This window comes from Typopeltis vanoorti, chromosome 4 (genome assembly GCF_054136105.1).
Source record: "Typopeltis vanoorti isolate ZY-2024b chromosome 4, IOZ_Tvanoo_1.0, whole genome shotgun sequence".
Classification (NCBI taxonomy): domain Eukaryota; kingdom Metazoa; phylum Arthropoda; class Arachnida; order Uropygi; family Thelyphonidae; genus Typopeltis; species Typopeltis vanoorti.
In genome coordinates this window covers 50,974,617-50,995,988 of record NC_143552.1, presented here as the reverse complement: position 1 = coordinate 50,995,988, position 21,372 = coordinate 50,974,617, and the positions used below count along the sequence as shown (strand labels likewise).

Here is a 21,372-nt window from a genome sequence, read left to right as displayed (position 1 = left end):
GGTGAAAAAATATACACACATACAAAGCAGTAAGATAGGCTTAGAAATGAATCTAGAAAAAACAAAATGGATCAAAAACATCTACACAAGTGACAGTCACCTATGTATTCATAACATCCCTATAGAACAAGTTGACTCCTACAATTACTTAGGACAAACAATAAAAATGAATAACGATTTACCTGAAGGACTAGCAAAAAGAAAGAAAGCTGCATGGCTATCATTCAACAAACTAAAAGAAACACTTACTGATCCAAATCTTGACATCTCTGCAAAGGCAAAACTATTTAATACTGACATTCTTCCATCACTCACATATGGATCAGAAACATGGAACATGACAAGAAAAGAAGAAGAGACTCTCAGAATAATCAGCGTGCAATAGAACGTAGGATTTGTAACATCAGTAAAATGGAACATGTCAGAAACATGGAACTAAGAAAGAGATCAGGCATAAAAGATGTGGTAACTGCAGTATATGAAAGCAAGATGAGATGGGCAAGTCACATAGCCAGAATCAGGGATAACAGATGGACATAGAATACTCAACTGGCAACCAAAAATAAAGAGAAAACCAGGAAGACCACCTACAAGATGGAAAGATCCATTAGTGGTATGGGTATCTATGGGTATAACATGGAAAAGAGAGGCTCAAGATCGAGATCGTTGGAGGCATCTTTGTGACCTGCACTCATGGAGAAATCCTGAGTGAAACACAGGTCCATCAAGGTAATCTATTAATGAAGTTATTAATAATAATAATAATAAATGATTTTATTATTATTATTGAAATAAATCATTAAAATAAACAATTTATTATTTTTTATATAATTAAGCTGCCCACAGAATATACAACATTCCATGATGTGACTTTATATAAACCTTGCATATAAATTTTCCTTCTCCAACATGTTTGTTAATTTCAGTACTGCTATGAAGAATGCTTTTAAACAAAGTTTTAATAATAAGAATAAAATAATAATAAAAAAACTTCACAAAATCCCTATAAAGCACACTACACATTCAAAATTATTATTATTATTATTATTATTATAAAGAGAAACCTCCAGGGAGTCTGAGACTCATCGAGGGAGGCCGTATACTACATACGTTGGCAATCATACTTATTCTTGAATTCATTCACACTGCTTGCACTCACAACATCCAAAGGCAATCCATTCCAATCATGCACCACCCTATGAGAGAAAAATCTAACACTCACACCCTTCTTGGCAGCCTTCATTCTCAGCTTCAAAGGATGCCCCCCCCCTCTCGTCCATTCCCCATCCACCATAAATTGAAAAATTCCATCAACTGAAATTCTGTATGACCCCCCTTCAGAAGTTTGTAAGTCTCAATCACATCATCCCTCTTTCTCCTGTTTGCTAGTGTCTGCAGCCTACAAATTCTCAATCTGTCTTCATAATCAGTATTCCACAATCCAGATATCATTTTTAACACTCTCCTTTGTACTCTCTCCAATATATCAGAATCATTACGGAAACCAGGAGACCAGCCCTGCGCACAATAGTCCAAGTGAGGTCTTATCAAGGCCTTATAAAGAGGCAAAATAACATCCTTATCTTTACATGTGAACGTTTGTTTCAGCATTGCAATTATCTTTTGCATTGTATTTGCAATCTTTGCTACATGGCCTCTGAACTTCAACTTCCTATCTATTAACACTACAAGATCTCTAGCTTCTTCAGTTTCTTCCAGCCTAATTCCACCAATAATACGACATTGGATATCTAATCATGCCAAAGCGAATGACTTTACATTTACTGATATTGAACCGACATCCATTTTCCCATGTCCGCAATTCCAGCCTATTCAAATCATTCTGCAAGTACTGCATATCAGCAGCATTCCTGATTACCCTATCTATCTTTGCATTATCAGCAAATAGCTGTATGTTGCTTGTCAAATCCTTCCCAATATCATTAATGAATAGATTGTATAATAATAGTGGACCAAGCACTGATCCTTGTGGTACACCACTTGTTATTTTTTTATTTTTAAAATTTTTTTTTTATTAATCTTTGTACTGTTTATGGGCAGTACTATCCTTACATCATGTCCAGACATTTCGTCCAGACTTGTAAAGGCCTAAGCCTTTACAAGTGTTTCACCCTATGCCTGTTTGAGTTATCATAGTAGTCATTCTCTGGTGGCAACGCCATGCCACCAGTGTGCCCTGTAGGGCCCTCAAGGAAAGAACTTTTATATCTTTTTGTGCAAGCCCAAGCTGTTTTAAGTCCTTATAACTATCTGCACTCCATACGCCATGTAAAGAGATGGTGGCACTGGTAAACCTCGGAATTGCCCCATGCTCCTCCCGTATCTTACTAACTAGATCTTGGTTATTTTTATAATAATTTACTTTATTATTATGGCTATAGGGCGCCTTGTTCCCACCACCTGGGCATCAACTACCCAAATGTCACCACCTCTTTTAATCACTAAGTCTGGCTTATGCAAACCTGCAGAGGTCCTATAATGTGGTTCCACTGCAGTCCCCCAACCTTTGTTCTTAAAGCGGTTGTTCAGAATGGAGACCACGGCATCATGCCTCCTCACGCGAACCCCATGGGTACGGAAGCAACACTGGGCTATATGAGTCAATGTCTCACTGTAGTGGCAGCCAACCCTGCAGTTGGAGTCGTCACTACCCCATTGAGCTGTGCGGGTTCAAGTAGGCAGGGCACTGATCCTGGTCCTGATAAGGTCAATATATTCGAACCCAGGGAGGAGTCTGGTGCCATCCCTTACCCAATCATGCTGGGGAGGCACCAGATATGACTTCTTTAAAGGAGCACCATCTACAGAACAGTGCAACAGAGATGCCCATCTCTTGCGTTCTGCGGGTGCTGACTCGATTAAAGTACCTTGATAATGAGACCAGCCTTTAGCCTGCCTAAAGTCTTCTTGTATTAATGGGCTATAGAAAGCCTCTCTGCACATGGGGGAAGAAGATAGTTCTAACTGCGTGATTCTAGATAGCCGCAGGTGTGGGATCAGCCATCTAAGTGATGGAACCCCAAGCCCACCATCCTTCACCCTCGCATGGAAATATGCAGTAGGAGTGTCAGGCGGCAGTCGGAGCCATGATCTCATGGCTGAATGGATAGCCCTCTCCATTCGGGACAGTACCGAGATATATGTCCTACCAAGCACCAACTTGTGGTAAAAGCGAGGTAGGAGATAGTAGAAAAGGAGAAACAGTCTTTGCTGGGGCTTGAGAGGAGCTTTCCTCAAAGAAGCAATCCCAGCTTCTAGGATAGAAGGGACAGAAGACCTTCTCTTTGGGGTGAACATAATACCGAGGTATCTCCACTCTTCCAGGATGGTCAAAGCATGCAACGGCCTCCCGTGCAGGGAAAACTCTATAGTCTCGACCTTAAGTTTCTTGTCATGACAAGAGGGGACAAGAGCAGGACTTCTCTACATTAATAGAAAGGCCTCGAATAGAGAAGAAGTCAACTGTCCGGTCAAGGAGTTCCTGCAAGCCTATCTTAGTAGAAGCTACAAGAATAAGATTGTCCACAAAGGCCATAGCATTAAAGGAAGAAGCGCCTAGAGTAGCCTATATGGTTAGGAAGAGAATGAAGAAACTCATCTATGATGCAGTTAAAGAAAAGGGGAGATAGAAGATCACCCTGGTGAACACCCCGCACTGCAGAAATAGAAGTTGCACGGGACCCTGTAGTGATAGTAATGGAGCTACCCAAGTATAGCTCCATAACATAGGAAAGAAAAGGTTCTGGACATTCAGCAATAGACAGCGCTCGAAGGAGAGCAGGAAAGGAGACGCTGTCAAAGGCCTTTTGGAGGTTCAGTGACACCATATATAGAGGCTTAAGGTTGCGTCAGGAATCAGAGAGAAGAGAAGAAAGAAGATATATATTCTCGGCACAGCCATCCGAAGGGACAAAAGCTCTCTGTCTATAATCATGCTGTATATGTTGCTTAAGCCTCAAGCCTTGCAGACTCAGATAACCCGTATACCACTTTTTGATATCTGTCAGTCAGCCATCTTCTTATCCATGCTAATAGTGTATAACCCAAACCAATTTTCTCCAATTTATACAACAGTCTACCATGCTGTATTCTGTCAAAAACCTTAGCAAAATCCAAAAGTATCATAGTGTATCCATTCCTCTTGTCTAGTTCAATGGTAACATTATTATAGAATATGAGCAAGTTGCTAAAACATGACCTTCCCTTAGCAAACTCATGTTTTTCATTGCAAAGTAGATATTCACTGTCAACCCATTTCTGAATGCAGGCCCTAACCAATTTTTCCAAAATCTTCACCACCACTTCTGAGATACTATTTGGTACATTGGTAGATAGTCCCTTGTGCAATGGAATTACCATACATTCCTTCCATTCCTGCGGAATCTTCCCTGTTCTGAGATGCACATTAAACAGCCTGGTAAAAGGAATGGCCAGTTCATCTGAACACTCTTTGAGCACACGTGCTGAGATTCCATCAGTCCCTATTGTTGAATTCTTATTCAATTTGTGCAACAGCTTTAATACCTCAGCCTCACACACCTGCATTTCTTCATCTAGCGAAGAAGTTAAGTGAGCTCAATGTTGCGTTCACCAGGTTGATAGTTTTTAATAATATGGGCACTCACTAACTGAATGACCTCTTTTGCATTTGTAACCCTCATGCCATCTGGATTTAGAAGAGTTATTCTTTCATATTCATTCTTTCTTTTACTTGCAGCATATCGACAGAATTCTTGTGGGTTGTCTTTAGCACACAGAGCCAGTTTCTTTTCATACTCAGACTTTGCTTTCCATACAACAGTTGCGACTATTCTAGCCTGCTGCTTATAACGTTCATAACGGACGTCATCCTTATGCAAACGGTATTCCTTCCACATCGTCCTTTTCTTACAAATCTCTTGCTTAATAAGATTACACATCAATTTGACTCCTATTCTATTTATTCTTCGAACTCTTGGGACACATTCTGATATTGGATCATTTAAGTATTGATTAAATGCTTCCCATGCAATATTCTTTCCATCCAGCAACCCGATCCCATTCCACTGAACTCAGTATACACCTCAGTTGGTCATAATTTCCTGCTTTGTAGTTCAGCATGTAACCTTTTCTGAATGGAACATTTATAAACTTAGTCATTTCCCATATGAGTACCGCATGATCAGTGTCACCAACCAGAGGCAGAATAGTTACGTCTTTCACTGAAACGACCTCTGACACAATGTTATGTAATTACAATGTTATGTTCACAATAACACAACTAATGTGCCAATAAAAAACTCATAGGGCCCATTTAACAGTAGATCACAGTAAGGATTCTTTAGTGATCTGGAAGAAAAGTATTTTATTCTTAATAAAATATTTTTAGGGATACACTGAAAAGTATCAATATTTCAGAGAATCACTACAACTTTTTTGGCTTATCAAGTAAAAAGTTCTTGTGGTGATCTTGAGAATTTTTCAAAGATTTGAATCGATAGCTGTGAGGCTCTTCTTTTAATATTGGAGAAGACACAGCAGGGAGGGGAACAAAGTATAATAGTTATGTAACAGCTGGCATAAATAGCAAATACACAGGGCCTCAACTTTAGTCTTATTTTAATAAAACATAAAAAATCAATAAACTGTGAATATAAATCCGTGGTTAAATTATATCTAAATTATTAGTTCGTGATGTAAAATCTCATGCTGTCATTTTTGCAATCTTAATAGATTTTATGCAAATAGTTATTTCTGTATCATGAATTACAAAATTATCATTACAGTTTAATTTTAGTTATAGTAGTGATAGTTATAGGAGTAAAAGTTTGCATACAAATTTTCGCATGTATTATTATTACATGTGAAAATTTATTATTATTATTTATTAACCCTCTCCCTCTTCTAGATCAGCACTTCCTAAACTGGGGGGGGCATGAAATAATGAAAACAAATTTAAAATGTTTTAAGACTAAGTGTGTCATGTCAAATGTGTATGTAAAATTTTAAAAACGTAGTATTTGCATTTGATTTTTTGCAATATTCGCAGTATATGTTTGTATTGAATCTAAATACAATAAATATTATAATAATATATGCCTGTATTACAATTTTTTTTTTTAATGGGGGCCATGAAATAATTTTTCACAAGAGGCCTTTACATCCATAAGTTTAGGAAGCACTGATCTAGATAATGTAATATCCTGAGCCCAACACTGAATGCTTGATAAGATAATGCTGACTCACTGACCCAACCTTTCAGGGTGCTGTATTTGCGAATAAAAAGAAAAAAGGTTCTGAATTTTTCCTTTAGGACAGAATTTTTTTTTGTGTGTTGAGGGCCTACTGTGTGTATATATTGCAAAAACTATTGTAATTAGACCATATTTTAATAACTGTTTTGTGAAATCTGTGAAACAGAATGAAAGGTTAAAGAAATATTGTATTCAAAGAGAAAGAAAACTTTTATCACTGAAAATGAAGTCTGAATCAACAAAAATGCTTCAAAATATAAGCTATGCAAACTCACAACTCTTAGTGATTAAAATAAAATGTGTCAACTGCCACTTTCCATACTTCAAAATACAAAAAGGCTATTTTAAACAAATGTAGTCATCCATAAAAAACTCTTATATATACATGTCACCAACATTCATGGCATAAACATGTATGTCATCATTGACACTACTACTGCAGCCATCAAAACTAGGATTCTGATTCTGATGAAACACTCCAAATTGCACCACAAAAACGACAATACACTAAATTATACAAAACAAGAAATTACATTATTGTTTTAATCCTTTATCCCATGCATAGGCAAACAAAGTTTGTGTGTGAAATATCTTCACCACTAGGCTATTTGTATATATAGAAAAAGATGCTGCTGATTTCAAACATCAATAGCTTCAGTAGCCTATAATGCACAATCTTCGTTTTGGACATGTATACTGCTATGCATATGGAAAGAATAACTATCAAGATCAGTTTTGACTTTTACTAAGGTCTCATGAATGGGAGCCAGATCTACGGATATGCTACAAGCAATCAATGAAGAAGTCACTGATGAGACCTTTTCATGATTGGTATGGGTAAGTGGCCCTTCCCATAATGCATATCAATATAATATACAAAACCAAAAGGATATATGATGTGCATTATGGGATACTGAGGCAACTAAGGTCAACAGCCTCTTTATACAAGTAGCCTAGTCAAAAGGATGTTTCATACAAAAACTTTTGTTTACTTATGCTTGGGTCAAGGATTAAAACAAAACTGTAATTTTTTGACTTGTATAATTTACTCTTTAACCAGGTAATAAAACTTTCTATAATCATATTCCACTTTAACTTTCAAACTACACTCTGTATGATTCTTTCTGGCATTAGGATTGCATAATGATCTCATATGCAATGAGGTCACATTACAAGACGTAATACTAAAAAACAGACAAAGTTGATATTAGCATGGTATCCCAGAGAGAGAGAGAGAGATGGTGAGAAGATGAGGTTAAAGAGATGGCTAGAACTCAGTGGCATAGAAAAGTCCAAGGTAGGGAGGACTTTGGGGAAGGCCTTCATCCAGTAGTGGACAGAAAATGGCTAATGACAATGATGATATCCTTGCCATGGATGCTAAATCTTATGCATGTTTATAAGATTTCTTTTTAAGCCTGGATTAAGGTTTCCTTGCTCCATTCCTATAATTGTGTAACTCACTCTATCTTGTGTTTGAAGCTTGATTTACCAAAGCCCAACTACCCAAAGAGTGAATTCATCTTTCTTGGTGACATTAATGTCCACACTCTGATTGGCTCCCTTTTCCAATTCTACCAACCAAGCAAGAGATGCTGAAGTATTTACTATAATACTTCAGATTCTCTTTAAAGATATTGGTAGATGAATAATTTGTTTATGTCAGCAATTCTTCACCCAACCTAGAACTTTACTCTTGAAGTCATCTCTCCATTGTAACTCGCACTCTCATCTCACACACGTTTCATCTTTATTTGAATGCTATCCTTAGCCATTCTCATCTTCATTCTTTAGTATTACAATGATAAATGGGAAGACCTCCAAGATTTCTGCACCTCCTTTCATGGTTAGAATATTCATTATGTTTTCTGGATCTTATACTTCCTATGACTGTATTACATAAATTATTTATGTTTGAATGAGAGCATTCATTCTTCACTAATTTCAAAATTCCTGCCCAATATCCAAACACAATGTTTCATGTGTTTCCTAAAAATTAATGTTATTAACACCAAAATTCCATAGAGTCAAAAGACTTATCATGGGGTGTGTATACACTGTTACATACAAACATACTTTAAAATCTTTAAATATATCTGCATTCATCACACTCTGAAGCAAAGCATTCCACTTACTAGCAACTCTTAATGCAAAGAAGCTGCTCCTTTATTCCCTTGATCACTCCTTCCTTATACAGTTTCCATGGATTGGGCCCTTGTTCTACCCACTTCTCCCATTCTATGAAAAAATTTCTTCCACATGAACCAACTTATGTCTCAATCATATCCCTCTCTCTTTCTCCTATTCACAAGGCTTTGCAAATTGCCTTCCCTTAATCTGTCTTCATATCCCACATCCCAAAGAACCTTTAGTTAGTCTTTTCTGGACCCTTTCCAATATATCCCCAACATTATGAAAACTAGGTGACCAAATCTGCACAATAATCCACCTTGTATAAGGTCTTATACAATGGAATCATGTGCATTTAAGTCATTCTCATCATTACTATAATAATCAGGTGTGATGACTTCTCAACTTGTGATTCCTGAAATTTAGATCCTTATCCACCTCCACTCCAAGATCTCTTGGAGGAATAAGAATCTCAACCTCCTCCAAAATTTACTCACTGAGTTTATACATTGCATCTCATTGTTGCCTACCAAATTTAGAACTTTACACTTTGCAACACTGAACTGACAGTTCCATACACACACTTACCCACTCATTCAATCCATTCAAATCCTTCTGTAAGGCCACAACATCTGGTGGATTCCTCATTACTTATCCCTAGTTTTGTATCATCTGCAAACAGTTGTATATCTCCAGTTAAATCCATCCCAATATTATTAATGTATAAGTTAAATAACAATGATCCACAAAAAGACCCCTGCAGCACACAAATAGTGACTTTCCTCTTTGTGGATACCCACCTCCATAAAAAAATTGCTGATAGCTATCTGAGAACCCACTGGCTATCCAACTCACTATTCTCTAATCCAATCCCATCTGCACCGGTTTAATTTCCAACTTGTGTTGTGGCAATCTATCAAACTGCCTTTGCAAAACCTAAGACATCCCATTAACAAATTCATACTGCAGTTATCAATCCAGTTTTGTATCCTAGATTCCACCAACCATTTGAATAATACTTTAACTACAATTCCTGATGTACAGATTAAAATTAAAGATGACAAGAGATCATATTCTTGGTTTAATCTCTTATCCAAATATAAACAAACAATGTTTACCCGTGAAGTATCTTCACAACTGTGCTACTTGAATACAGAGACTAATGACTTCACATCAATTGCCTTAATATCACATAATATAAAGCACACACCCTTTTGGATGCTATATATTATGGGATTTTGGATGCTATGTATTATGGGAAGGGTCACTACCCAGACTAGTTTTGACCTTTACTGAGGTCTCATCAGTGGGAACCAGACGCAAATGAGATACAAAGGTTGAAGTAATGCAGAAATTATATATTTCTCATGTGCAAACATTATTTGCTTACAGCTGGATAAAGGATTAAATGAAAAATATAATTTCTTGCAGCATAGGCGCAAGGGGGCAAAAACCCCCCTTTCGAGTCTTCAAAATTCGAGTCATCAGAATTCAAGGAGAACTGGCCTAAAAGTTCGGAACTTGGGGGGTTGGGTGCCGTAGGCGCTGGGGAACCCCCCCTTGAGTCTTCAAAATTCAATTCATTAGAATTCAAGGAGAACCAGCATACCAGTCGGAACTCGTGGGGGGGGCATCGTAGGCACCAGGGGGAGAATAGATCCCTCCCAGTAGGAATATAAGTTTCCATTTTTTTTTCCACTACCACTAAATGTAAGATGCAGAAATTTGGGATACACAGATAGGAAATTACATACTCCCTTAGTGGAATTATACTGGAAGACACAGCAAAAAATCGTGATGGTAGATAAAAATTTGAAGCTCAGAATATGTATTACAAAGGTTATGAAGACATCCCAGAGAACTAATACAGTACTGAGGAGGAGGATGGCAAGCAAAGATAACAGGGTTTCATTATATAAATCCCTGATCAGACGACATCTGGATTATTAGGCACAGATCAGATCACTGGGATTTGAAGAAAACAATGTAATGACAGAAAGGGTGCAGAAGCAGATAAAAAAATTGATATCAGGACTAAGAAGATTGGTTATGAGGACAGAGTAATGTAATTTGCAGGGGCATGTAATACACAGAGTCTCATGGAAAGGAGATGAGGGGATAATATGAATGAGACATTAGCACTGTTCAGAGATATTTATAGGATTGGTTCCAAGAAGATTTTCATATTTAGAACAAGGGAAAAGAACAATGAAACAAGGACAAGGGGACTGCTCCTGGAAGTGGCAAAAGGAAGTAATGAGTAAAAGAGTAAGAAGTCCCACTTTTTCTTTTCTTTTTTGTTGGAAAACAAAAGGTGTTAGTACAAATTCTTTGCTAGCAAGAAAAGTTGAATAATATTGCATATACATGTCATTGCTATGTAACGTGCAGTATCCCGTACCATTTTGTATTATCCCCCCCCCCCACAAAAAAAAGCACTGCTAAGCAGGCAATTTTTTTTTTTTGTGTTTATGGAGAGTAGTAGGAGTGTGGGACACATTGTTTGAGATGGTCTTGAGCATGGAGATACTGAATGAATTTAAGGAGTGGTATGATAGACTGTGTTGGTGGGCCTAACATAATGAGTCTTATGACTCATTATGGGGATTCCAAATAATAATAATAATAATCATTATTATTATTAATATCCATGGAGTCCTTGGAGTCAGAGACTCATCGTGGGAGGTATGCACTATAACACACAAAGCAAATAAAGTAGTGCCGACAACTGATTCAACGTGTCTATATTTATGACACCCTCAGGCAATCAATTCCACTCACCAACACTCATGCAAAGAACATCTTACTCAATCTGATTTTTTAACAATACTTGTGACATAATGATTAGAAATATATATACGTTAGCACAAGAATAATGTTTAATTGATACTTCCACATTTGGATTACTGTGCTCAGGTCTGGTCACCTGGATTCCTTGGAGATGAGGAGGCTGTGGAGAGGGTTCAGAGAAGAGTGACCAAGTTGGTGAGTGATATAAAAAATGCTCCCTACATTGATAGATTGAGAGCTTGTGGATTGCAGAGATTGGTTGATAGGCGAAGAAGAGGGGATATGATAGAAACATTCAAATTACTAAAAGGTTTTTATAGGATTGATGCAGGGGAAATGTTTCAGCTGTGTGATAGTGATGGAAGAACAAGAGGTCATCTCTGGAAATTAAAGAAGAGTGTGGTTAACAAAGGTGTCAGAACAAGGTTTTTTGCCTGGAGGGTGGTGAATGAGTGGAATTCATTGCCTGACTTTGTTGTGAGCTCTTCATCTGTAAATGAATTCAAGAAGAGATATGACAGATATTGTTTTGCTAGCTTGGGTCTCCCGCGATGAGTCTACTGACTCCATGGAGATACCCGTAATAATAATAATAATAATAAATAATAATAATTAATTTGCCAAATATTTCGGTCTGAATATTACAGACTATCTTCAGTGGCTATATAGGAATAGTTTTAAAAAACATAGTGGAATACGAACAATTGATCATTCATACATAGAACGCGCCGCGTGATGTCATATCACTAAGTATTAGAAGAGTAAACATTTAAAAAAAAAAATAATAATGTGTTATCCTGATTAAATTTTCCCAAATTTTTGATATGGATATACAGTCATTACGATTCAAGTTAGGATGTTGAAGTAAGGCCTCTACACTTTCTTTAAATAAACGTTCAAATTTGTAGTGACATCTATGTAGGAGGAGAGACTTCCAAAGGATGTTGTGGTTTGTTTCTAATCCATGCTGAGCTTATCCAGATTTCTCAGGTTTGTTGTGTTGAATTGATGACTGATGCTCTTGAATTCTTTTTTCTATGTAACGTTCAGTTTGTCCAAAGTAAGAAAGATTACAATTACAAGGAACTTGATACACACCAGGTATCATCTATATTCCCTCAACCATCCTTTTGGGTTAGATATATAGATGACATCTTTGCTATATGGCCTCACGACAGAGACTCCTTACCTTCCTTTTTAAGCAGTATCAATTCCTTACATCCTCGTATAAAGTTTACCATGGAAATTGAAAAAAAACAAGTTATCCTTTTTAAAAGTCCTTCTTATCCGTTCACCTTCTGGTATTCTTACAGTTTACAGAAAACCAACTTTCACAGGTCGTTATATTCTCAAAGAATCTGCTCATCACCCTTGTCAAAAAACAGGAGTCACAAAATGTTTAATCCAATGAGCAAAAACTAACTGTTCAACTTCTCATTTATTACATAAGGAACTTTCTGCTATCAAACATCACATGAAACTAAATGGCTTCTCCGAAAAGAGTACACAACATCTTTTCGATTCTTACAAACCAACACAGAACAACCAAGATTCAATACGTCGAGTTCCAATTCCTTACATTTCCGGGATTTCAGAACCACTTTCGAGAATTCTAAAGAAATATGATCTAACAGCCACTTATACACCTATTAACATATCCACCCAGTTTCCTTCATCTAAAGATAAATGCTCGACCCTGTCTCTACCTGGTGTGTATCAAGTTCCTTGCAAACTGGACGTTCCATAGAAATAAGAATTCAAGAGCATCAGTCATCAATTCAACACAACAAAACTGAGAAATCTGGATTAGCTCAGCATGGATTAGAAACAAACCACAACATCCTTTGGTCCAAGACTCTCCTCCTACACAGATGTTGCTACAAATTTGAATGTTTATTTAAAGAAAGTGTAGAGGCCTTACTTCAACGTCCTAACTTGAATCGTAATGATTGTATATCTATATCAAAAATTTGGGAAAGTTAAATCAGGATAACACATAAAAAAAATTTTTTTTTTTTAAATGTTTACTCTTCTAATACTTAGCGATATGACATCACGCGGCATGTTCCATGTATGAATGATCAATTGTTCGTATTCCACTTTGTTTTTCTTAAAACTATTCCTGTGTAGCCACTGAAGATGGTCTGTAATATTCAGACCGAAATATTTGGCAAATTAAACATTATTCTTGTGCTAACTTGTATATATTTCTAATCTTCCTCAATCATTTGCTCACACTCTCCTTTCTTATCATCATCATTTCCTGATATGTATCCCTGAGTGATATTCAGGTATTATGACAGCACTACATGATCAAATTTACATTATTATCAATCTCTTATCAACAATTTTCCTCCAAATCAATCTATTACTTGTGCTCCAATATTGTCATATCTAACATTTCATTCTTCTAAGCACTTCTGACCAAATCAATCCACCTAGACCAGTGGCACACTCAGGATTTAATCTTGGAGAGGAGAGAGGCGAGAACTCAGATTTAATCTTTGGGAGGAGGCGAGTTGAGTAGACAAATTGAGAATACACACTACGCATTGCATACAAGCTATGACTGATAGCCAATGATAGCCAATCATTGGCTATCAGTCATAGCTTGTACATCTGCAGTGATAGCCAATACATGATACCCGTGATCTCCTCTGGCCCGGCTCGGGCAAACAAAGTAGTGCCCGAGCATTACTTCATTCGCCTTGTGTTCACAGCGGCCAGGATTCCTGATCGCTATAGGGTATTCCCACCTTATGTGCACTCTCTCCACTGTATAAGAATCACAAATGGAAACCAGGATACCAGACTGATGAACAATAGTCCAAGTGAGATCTTATAAACAGAAAAATAGCATTTTTACATGTCAAAGTTCGTTTCAGTATTGCAGCTATCTTTTCACCGCGTGGATAGGCTCATGTGTTCATCACACTCAAACTCAAACCCTTTCATGTTAAAACACCCAGAATATATGGAGCTCCAAAAATTCACAAACAAGGTACACCCTTATGACCTATTGTAGATAGTATAAACAGTCCTACATATAAACTAGCTAAACATTTAGTCAAACTACTAGCCACTTGCAAAAACAACTCTCCCTCTTTTGTTAAAAATTCTACACACCTAAAAAGTATTTTAGAAACCCACACCTTAAAAAGTTCAGACTTAATGGTGAGTTTGATATCACCTCACTATTCACGAATGTACTGAATGAACTGAAACCCTTAATTTACTAAATTCAAAATTTCCTCCTGATATATTTCAGCTATTTAAATTCACAGTACAGGCAGGTTACTTTACATGGAAAGGGAAAATATACAAACAATTAGATGAGACAGCTATGGGATCCCCCGCCTCTCCCCCCCCCCCCAGCCAACTTCTACATCGAACATCTGGAAAAGCTAACTATCAATACAGCCATTCTCAAACCTAGTCTCTGGCTAAGCTATATTGATGATGCGTTTGCTATTTGGCCACATGGCCCAGACACATCGAATACATTTTTAGTGCATCTAAATAGCCAGCATCCAAAAATCCACTTCACAATGAAACTAGAAGCCAATGACTGTCTGCCCTTCCTGAACACGCTAATCACACGTCTTCCAGAAGGTTCCTTATCATTCTCGATTTATAGAAAACCCACACATACAGGGAGATATGTACACAAACAATCACACCATCACATTTCTCAATAATATGTTATCTTTAAAACACTAACCCATAAAGCTAAAGCAATTTGTTCCAATCACATTGCTCTCACTGCCGAACTTTCTCACCTACGTCACACCTTCCTGACCAATGGCTATAATTCCCATAAGATAGATAAAATACTAAATGCTCCCCCAAAATCCCCCCCCCCCACTGTCTACCACAGAAGACTACAACAAAACTATTATCATCCCATACATCCCACAAGGCACATCTGAAAAGATATCTAATGCTTAACAAAAACCAACTACGCACTGTATTTAAACCTTATGTGAAATTGCCAACTCTCATCCATTCACCTAAGAACAGATTCTCTCCTTTATCACATCCAGGAGTCTATGAAGTGCCCTGTTCATATCATCGAGACATGAACAGGGCACTTCCTATAGACAGACTGGAAGAACTGTGGACATTAGAGAGGTTGTGCCTGGAATCAACAGAAGCCTTGAAGCATACTCCAAACCTCAATAAGTATGGCTGTATAAATCCATCAAAGATTTGGAAGGCAATCATCCTAAGACCAAATTAATACCTGTTTTTTCTCCTTCATTTTTTTTTTTCACCTTAGATGGTGCCTAATTAGGACTTTATTCTTTTGTTGCACACTACAATTACTCATACTTGTCCCACTGTTACACCAGATTGCAGTTGTCTCACTATTGTAACAAACTTTGTTTGTGTGCTCTGAAGATGCTGGATAGAATACCAGTGAAATATTAGCAATTAAATCAATAAATAGTTATTTTCTTATCAATCTGTGTTCACATCTATACCGTTAAAATCCAATCAACATTGTATACTGCTAGTTTGATGTTTTGGCTAATTTCTCTCTTATTCCATATAAATTTATTTAGCTAGCTATCCACCATACCAACTTTGCTTATTCTGTTTTCAATTTTGGCATCTTCACTAAAAACTGCACCTAAATATTTTACTTGTTCTATATGATCTCCATTCAGAATGCAGCTGAAGATTTTAATGCTCTTGTCTATTTTCATAGTTTTGGTTCTTTTTATTGCTGATTTTCATGCCAAATTTGGTACAACTATTATTCAATTTAGTTATTGAATCCTGGAGACTTGCAGTAAATATGTGCATAAAGTAAAAGCTAAGTTTGATATCTCGAATTCTAATATCAGGCTTGATGCCATGTTCTTTCATAATGTGATCCCTAATGATGATGAATAAGAGTGGAGATAATGTGCATCCCTGATTTTACATCAGACCATCTTCCTGTATTTCCTTCAATTCTAACTGCTGCCTGATAACTTAAATATAGACTATGTATTGCTCTGTATAACGTTCCATTCACCCCCCATATAATTGTGATGTTTTGAAAAAAACAGTATGCCTTTTCCCTATCTACAAAACTTAAGCATAGATCCTTGTCATATTCCCACAATTTCTCAACAATTTGTCTTAAAGTGAAAATCTGATCTTCACAAACTCTATATTACAACCCAGCTTTTTCTTCTCCAAGTTTCCACAATCTTTCTCAACCTATTTTCAAGTATGCTTGCATACTTAGGAATTTCAGAGGAAATTCCTCTGAAATTCTCACATTCAGTTTTATTCCCTTTTTTATACATGGGTATTATGAGAACTCCACTCCAATCATTGTGAGTTCAACCTTCTCGCCAGGCTCTCTGAATTATGCAATGTAGCCACTGCAAAACTTTTAAAAACTCTCTACTTAAGCATTTCTGGTCGATTATCATTTATCCAACTGCCTTTCCACATTATAAGTTTTTGATGGCTTTTACTACCTCAAGTATTGATATATACAGAAAATTTTCTAGTATGGTTCTGTCACTGTTTGGTTTGTTCGACAGTCTATCAAAGTAATTACTCCAGACATCTAGAATATCCTTATCTTCAGTTTTCATGTCACCATTATCATCTTTGATTCCTTTCAGTATTCTTTCCTCCCATGACTTTTGTTTAGCTACTTTTACACACAGCTTAGCTCTCTTACATTTTTCTCTGTATTGTTTTAGAACATCTGCTGATTTATTGGCAAGGAACTTTTGTTATGCTTTCTTCTTTTCCAGGACTGCTTCTTTAACTTCTTGTGTCCAACATGGTGTTCCCATATTTTTCTATCCTTGTAGACAATTTTACCACATACCTACCTAGTTGAATCAACCAATGTCTTCTTCAGAATTTGTCATTGAGACTCCAAGGCTTGTTTCTCATTTTCAATTTGTTTAATTTTTTCTTCAATAATGTTTGTATAGTCGAGCCTACCATTTACTTGTAAAAGCTGCTCAACTTTAATTCTTTTTAAAACTTTCTTACATACTGTTCTTTTCAATGTGATATCCATTTTTATCCTGCTTCGTACTAGGTAATGGTCACTTCCAATTTCAAATTTCTACAAAATTGATACAAAACGTACAGAAATCCAATTTCTGTACGTTCTTGTATCCTGAATGAGCATGAAGATATCACTATCAACAATGATGTAGTCAATGATGCTTTTCTTATTTCTTGTGTCTTCTCTCCATGTGAAGTTGTGCACATGTTTATGTTGAAACATGGTGTTTAGTAATGACTAGTCCATGTCCTGAACAGAAGTCCAATAAATACTTATCCTTATTATTAGCTTTGCCCTTTTCTCCAAATTTTCCCCAAAACATTCCTATATGCCAGTGGTTCTTAACCTGGGCGGTAGCACCCCCTGGGGGATGCTGTAAATGCTGAAAGCTAAATCTTTCACAACCTTAAAAATTAAACAATTTTTAAGGTTGTGAAAGACTTATTTTAATGCCAAAAATGTTCCTCTCAGAAATATTATTGCATATGCAACGGATGGAGCACCAGCTATGATGGATCATCACCATGGATTTATAGCACATTTAAAAGAAGCAGTTCTAAATATTTTTACAATTCACTGCATTCTTAATTGACAGCACTTAGCTGCAAAACATCTTAGCAGCAGACTACATAAAACTTTGTTATCAAAGCAGTGAATTGAATACCCAGTCATTGAATACCTGAATTTTTCAGGAATTTTGCCATGAAAATGAAGAAGAATTTGACCATCTTTTGTTTCACACTAAGTTAGATGACTCTCAAGTGGAAACTGTCTGTGACGCTTTAATGATCTCTATGGTATCGTTTTGAATTTCTTCATTCACATGATGGGAACATGTGTGATGTTCTAAACAAAGGAAAAGGTTGACATCGCTTATCTTTCCGATATTTTCACCATATTAAATGAGGTTAACATCAAATTGCAGGGAAGCAACATGAATCTTATTAGAGCAAAGGGAATTATAAATGCTTTTATCAGCAAATTAACATTCTGCAAGTAGAGCATTGCAAGATGAGATTTTCTGCAGTTCCTAAGTCTACAAATAATAGATGATGATTTAATACAGTGGTCGCTGAAGGGGTCGATATAACATTGTTAGGGGTCGATTCGGGCTCAGGGGTCGACAGAAAAATATAAGACATCATTGTATGGGTAATATTTAATTCGGTTAACTTGGATTACCTCCATGACAAAAGACATGGAGGTAATGACAACGCAATTAAGAGTGAATCATGGGATCAGTACCTCCATCTTACAGGTCCATGAATAGGACCTGTAAGATGGAGTAAGGTCATGAAAATAGTTACTGAGGCCAATCAAGTAGGCCAAAATGACGTATTTACCAATAAACGGATGTTGGTGGTTCCTGCCGGCTGGCGCAGTGGGAGCGAGATTGTAACACGTGTGTGGTTCTTATTTACTGATACTTACAAGTATTCGATCCTAGTCTCATTTTTGCACATCGACATACAAGTGAGCGTTAATGTTCTAAAATTCATCGACATACATATTATAATTCAATTGTTATTCATTCACGAACTAAATTCATTCTCCGTAGCGCAATTGGAAGAATGACGGTACATTGCGCCCTTCGATTGGAATAGGCCTAAGTTCGATTCTTGTCACAACGGGAGGAATCTTTATCTGGATGATTTTAATCGAAGGTGAGTTAGCCGATCTCATACAGAGGTAGCAGGGTTTTTTCTCCTGGAAACTTGGGTTTTTCATTACGCATACAGACAAATCGGCCCTTCAGAACACACGCAATTTACAGACAAAAAATACTAGTTGTGGTAGTGGTGGAGGTGGGCGATAGATGGCGTTGATGGAGATGATTCGTAGTAGAGGTTCGGTGTAGTAGTTGAGATAGTTGTAGGTGTCCTCCCGCGATGAGTCTTCGGACTCCTTGGAGGTGAATAATAATAATCATAATAAACTTCTCTATGTTGAAGAGTTGAGCAGCGCTGGTGGTAATACCAGTGATATTAATACCAGTAGTTTATTAATATCACTAGTAATACCAGTGATATTACTAGTGATAGTAATAGTAGTAGTAATAGTAATATAATAATATATACTATATTATACATACAATAAACACTCTAACTATAAAATAAACAATCTAAAAACTCACATAAGCGTCTTTTTTTGCTTGTCCTATTATAATTACGTAATAGTAAAATATAGGGGGCCGATAAAAAGTCAAGAAACGCTTGAAGGGGTCGACGGGCAAATGACTGTGGTGACCCCTGATTTAATATTAGATACAGATCTGGATTTTTATTGTTCCCATCTTCTGATATTGAAAGAAGACTTAATGATCAAATTCAAAGACTTTGGTGAGCTTAAAATACCCGATTAAGTCATAAATTCATTTCTTGCTGATGTCACTTCTATTCATCCAAATTTGTTAGAAGAATTTATTGACTTAAAAAAATTATTTTGAAGCTCAAGTACAATTTCACCAGCGTGGGTATGAAAGAGTCTGGCCAAACATGCAATGCAAGTATCCTCATCTTTGGTAAGAAATAAAATTACTGCTCATTGCTTTTCTTTCTTCATACTTGGTCGAGAAAGGATTCAGCATCACACTGCATTTGTTAGCTAAGCAGCGAAATAGACTGCAAATAAGTAAAAGAGGACATTTGAGACTTCATTTGTCGCATATTGAACCTGATATTGAAAAATTAGCAGGATATCATCAGACTCAGGGTAGCCATTAATGACTGACTTATTAAATACAGTAAGTTTACATCTTTTTTGAGTAAAAATTAATTTATATCAAAGTCATTAATTGTTAATTAACTATTAGTTCAAATATGTTGATGGTAATTTAGTTGACTAATAATATATCATAATTATCTTATTGAGTCCTTAACCTAGTGTAAAACTGAGCAGGGGCACCAGACCATAAAAATAGTTGAAGGGGGGGGGGCAGACAAAAAAAAGGTTAAGAACCACTGCCATATGCCTAGTGGGATTCATTTCCTACTCTGCTGTTCAGATCTGCAACAAGGACCACTTATTCCATTTTCTTTATATCAGCTGCCTGTTCTAATGACTCAAAAAATTCTTCCACTTCTTTGATGGGAAAAACCTTCTGTGAGACCATAGGCACAAATAAGTTTCATTGTCCATATCCTCATTTTGAAGTTTATCCACATAACTCTACTTGAAACTGCCTTTCAATCAAGAAGTTTATTTTCATTTTTGGTGTTGAATGCTATCTACTCCTTCCTCTCCTTGTTCATTATTCTCTAAAAATAACATCCTATACTTATTATTTAGTAAGATCTCACCTGTCTTTGTCTCAGTAATGCCAGTTATATCCACGTGGTACTTTTTCAATTCTTCTGCAAGTTCAATTTCTTTTCCATTAATACTCCTTATATTGATACTTCCTATCTTCAGTTCTTCTGATGTTGGTTTTATTCTTCTTTTTCTAGATGTTCAGTTCAAGCTTGTTCAAGTAACTGACTTAACAAATACTACTTCTGGGCTCTCTATCTTTACAATTTATGTTGCAAGAATGGTTTACTTTACTTTAAGGCTATTTGGGGCACTGAACACTTTTCCCAATTATTTGTGGGTTTGGTTTACTGTTTTAAAAGGAGGAAGGGAGAATTTGCTTGCTAATATAAACGTTAAAGACATTCTTTTAAATTTTTGAGAGCTCAATGAAGAGATTTGACCATGTGCACTTAAAATGAAGGTGTGCATCTCATAAGGAAGAAAATGAGAGCTCTGTTAATTGCTATATTAAATTAATCCGAAGTGTATATGCTACCCCAGGGAAGCAGTTTGCTTAAATGATGATCCCTCAGTCACTTTCCCATAGACGTTCTGTTGCTGCAGTATGTCTTCTACAGGTATTTTCATGGCCACTGCTCCTCTGAACTGGCCACTACAATCCCTCCACTTTCTTGTATTCATATATAAACAAGAGAAGTTGCCAGTCAATATCCATTTACAGTTCAACCCCCAAATTCATCAAACCAACTTCTCATCCTCTGCCTTCATTTCTTACATCTTTACTATTTGGAACAGTCTTCCTCATGCTGCCTTCTCCAATGACAACTTTCAGGTTTTCAAAAAAAGGATATCAACACATTTCTCTCCCTAATACACACATGGCACTGTTGTGTCATAGGTCTTGGGGCCTCTGGTGTG

The 21,372-nt window shown here is 36.6% G+C and overlaps 1 protein-coding gene across 7 annotated transcripts in view; it reads right to left on the bottom strand.

Annotated features, from left to right (window-relative positions):
* LOC150107294 (cilia- and flagella-associated protein 206) overlaps positions 1-21,372 on the bottom strand; it is a 330,352-nt gene that overhangs the window by 300,515 nt on the left and 8,465 nt on the right. The window contains exon 1 of one of the 7 annotated variants that reach the window (XM_090391144.1): positions 19,337-19,352. The exons of the other annotated variants lie outside the window; for them this stretch is intronic. The gene's annotated coding sequence lies outside the window, so the exon portion shown is untranslated. Of the gene's footprint in view, positions 1-19,336; positions 19,353-21,372 lie in introns of those variants that run through there. 7 annotated transcript variants of the gene reach the window in all.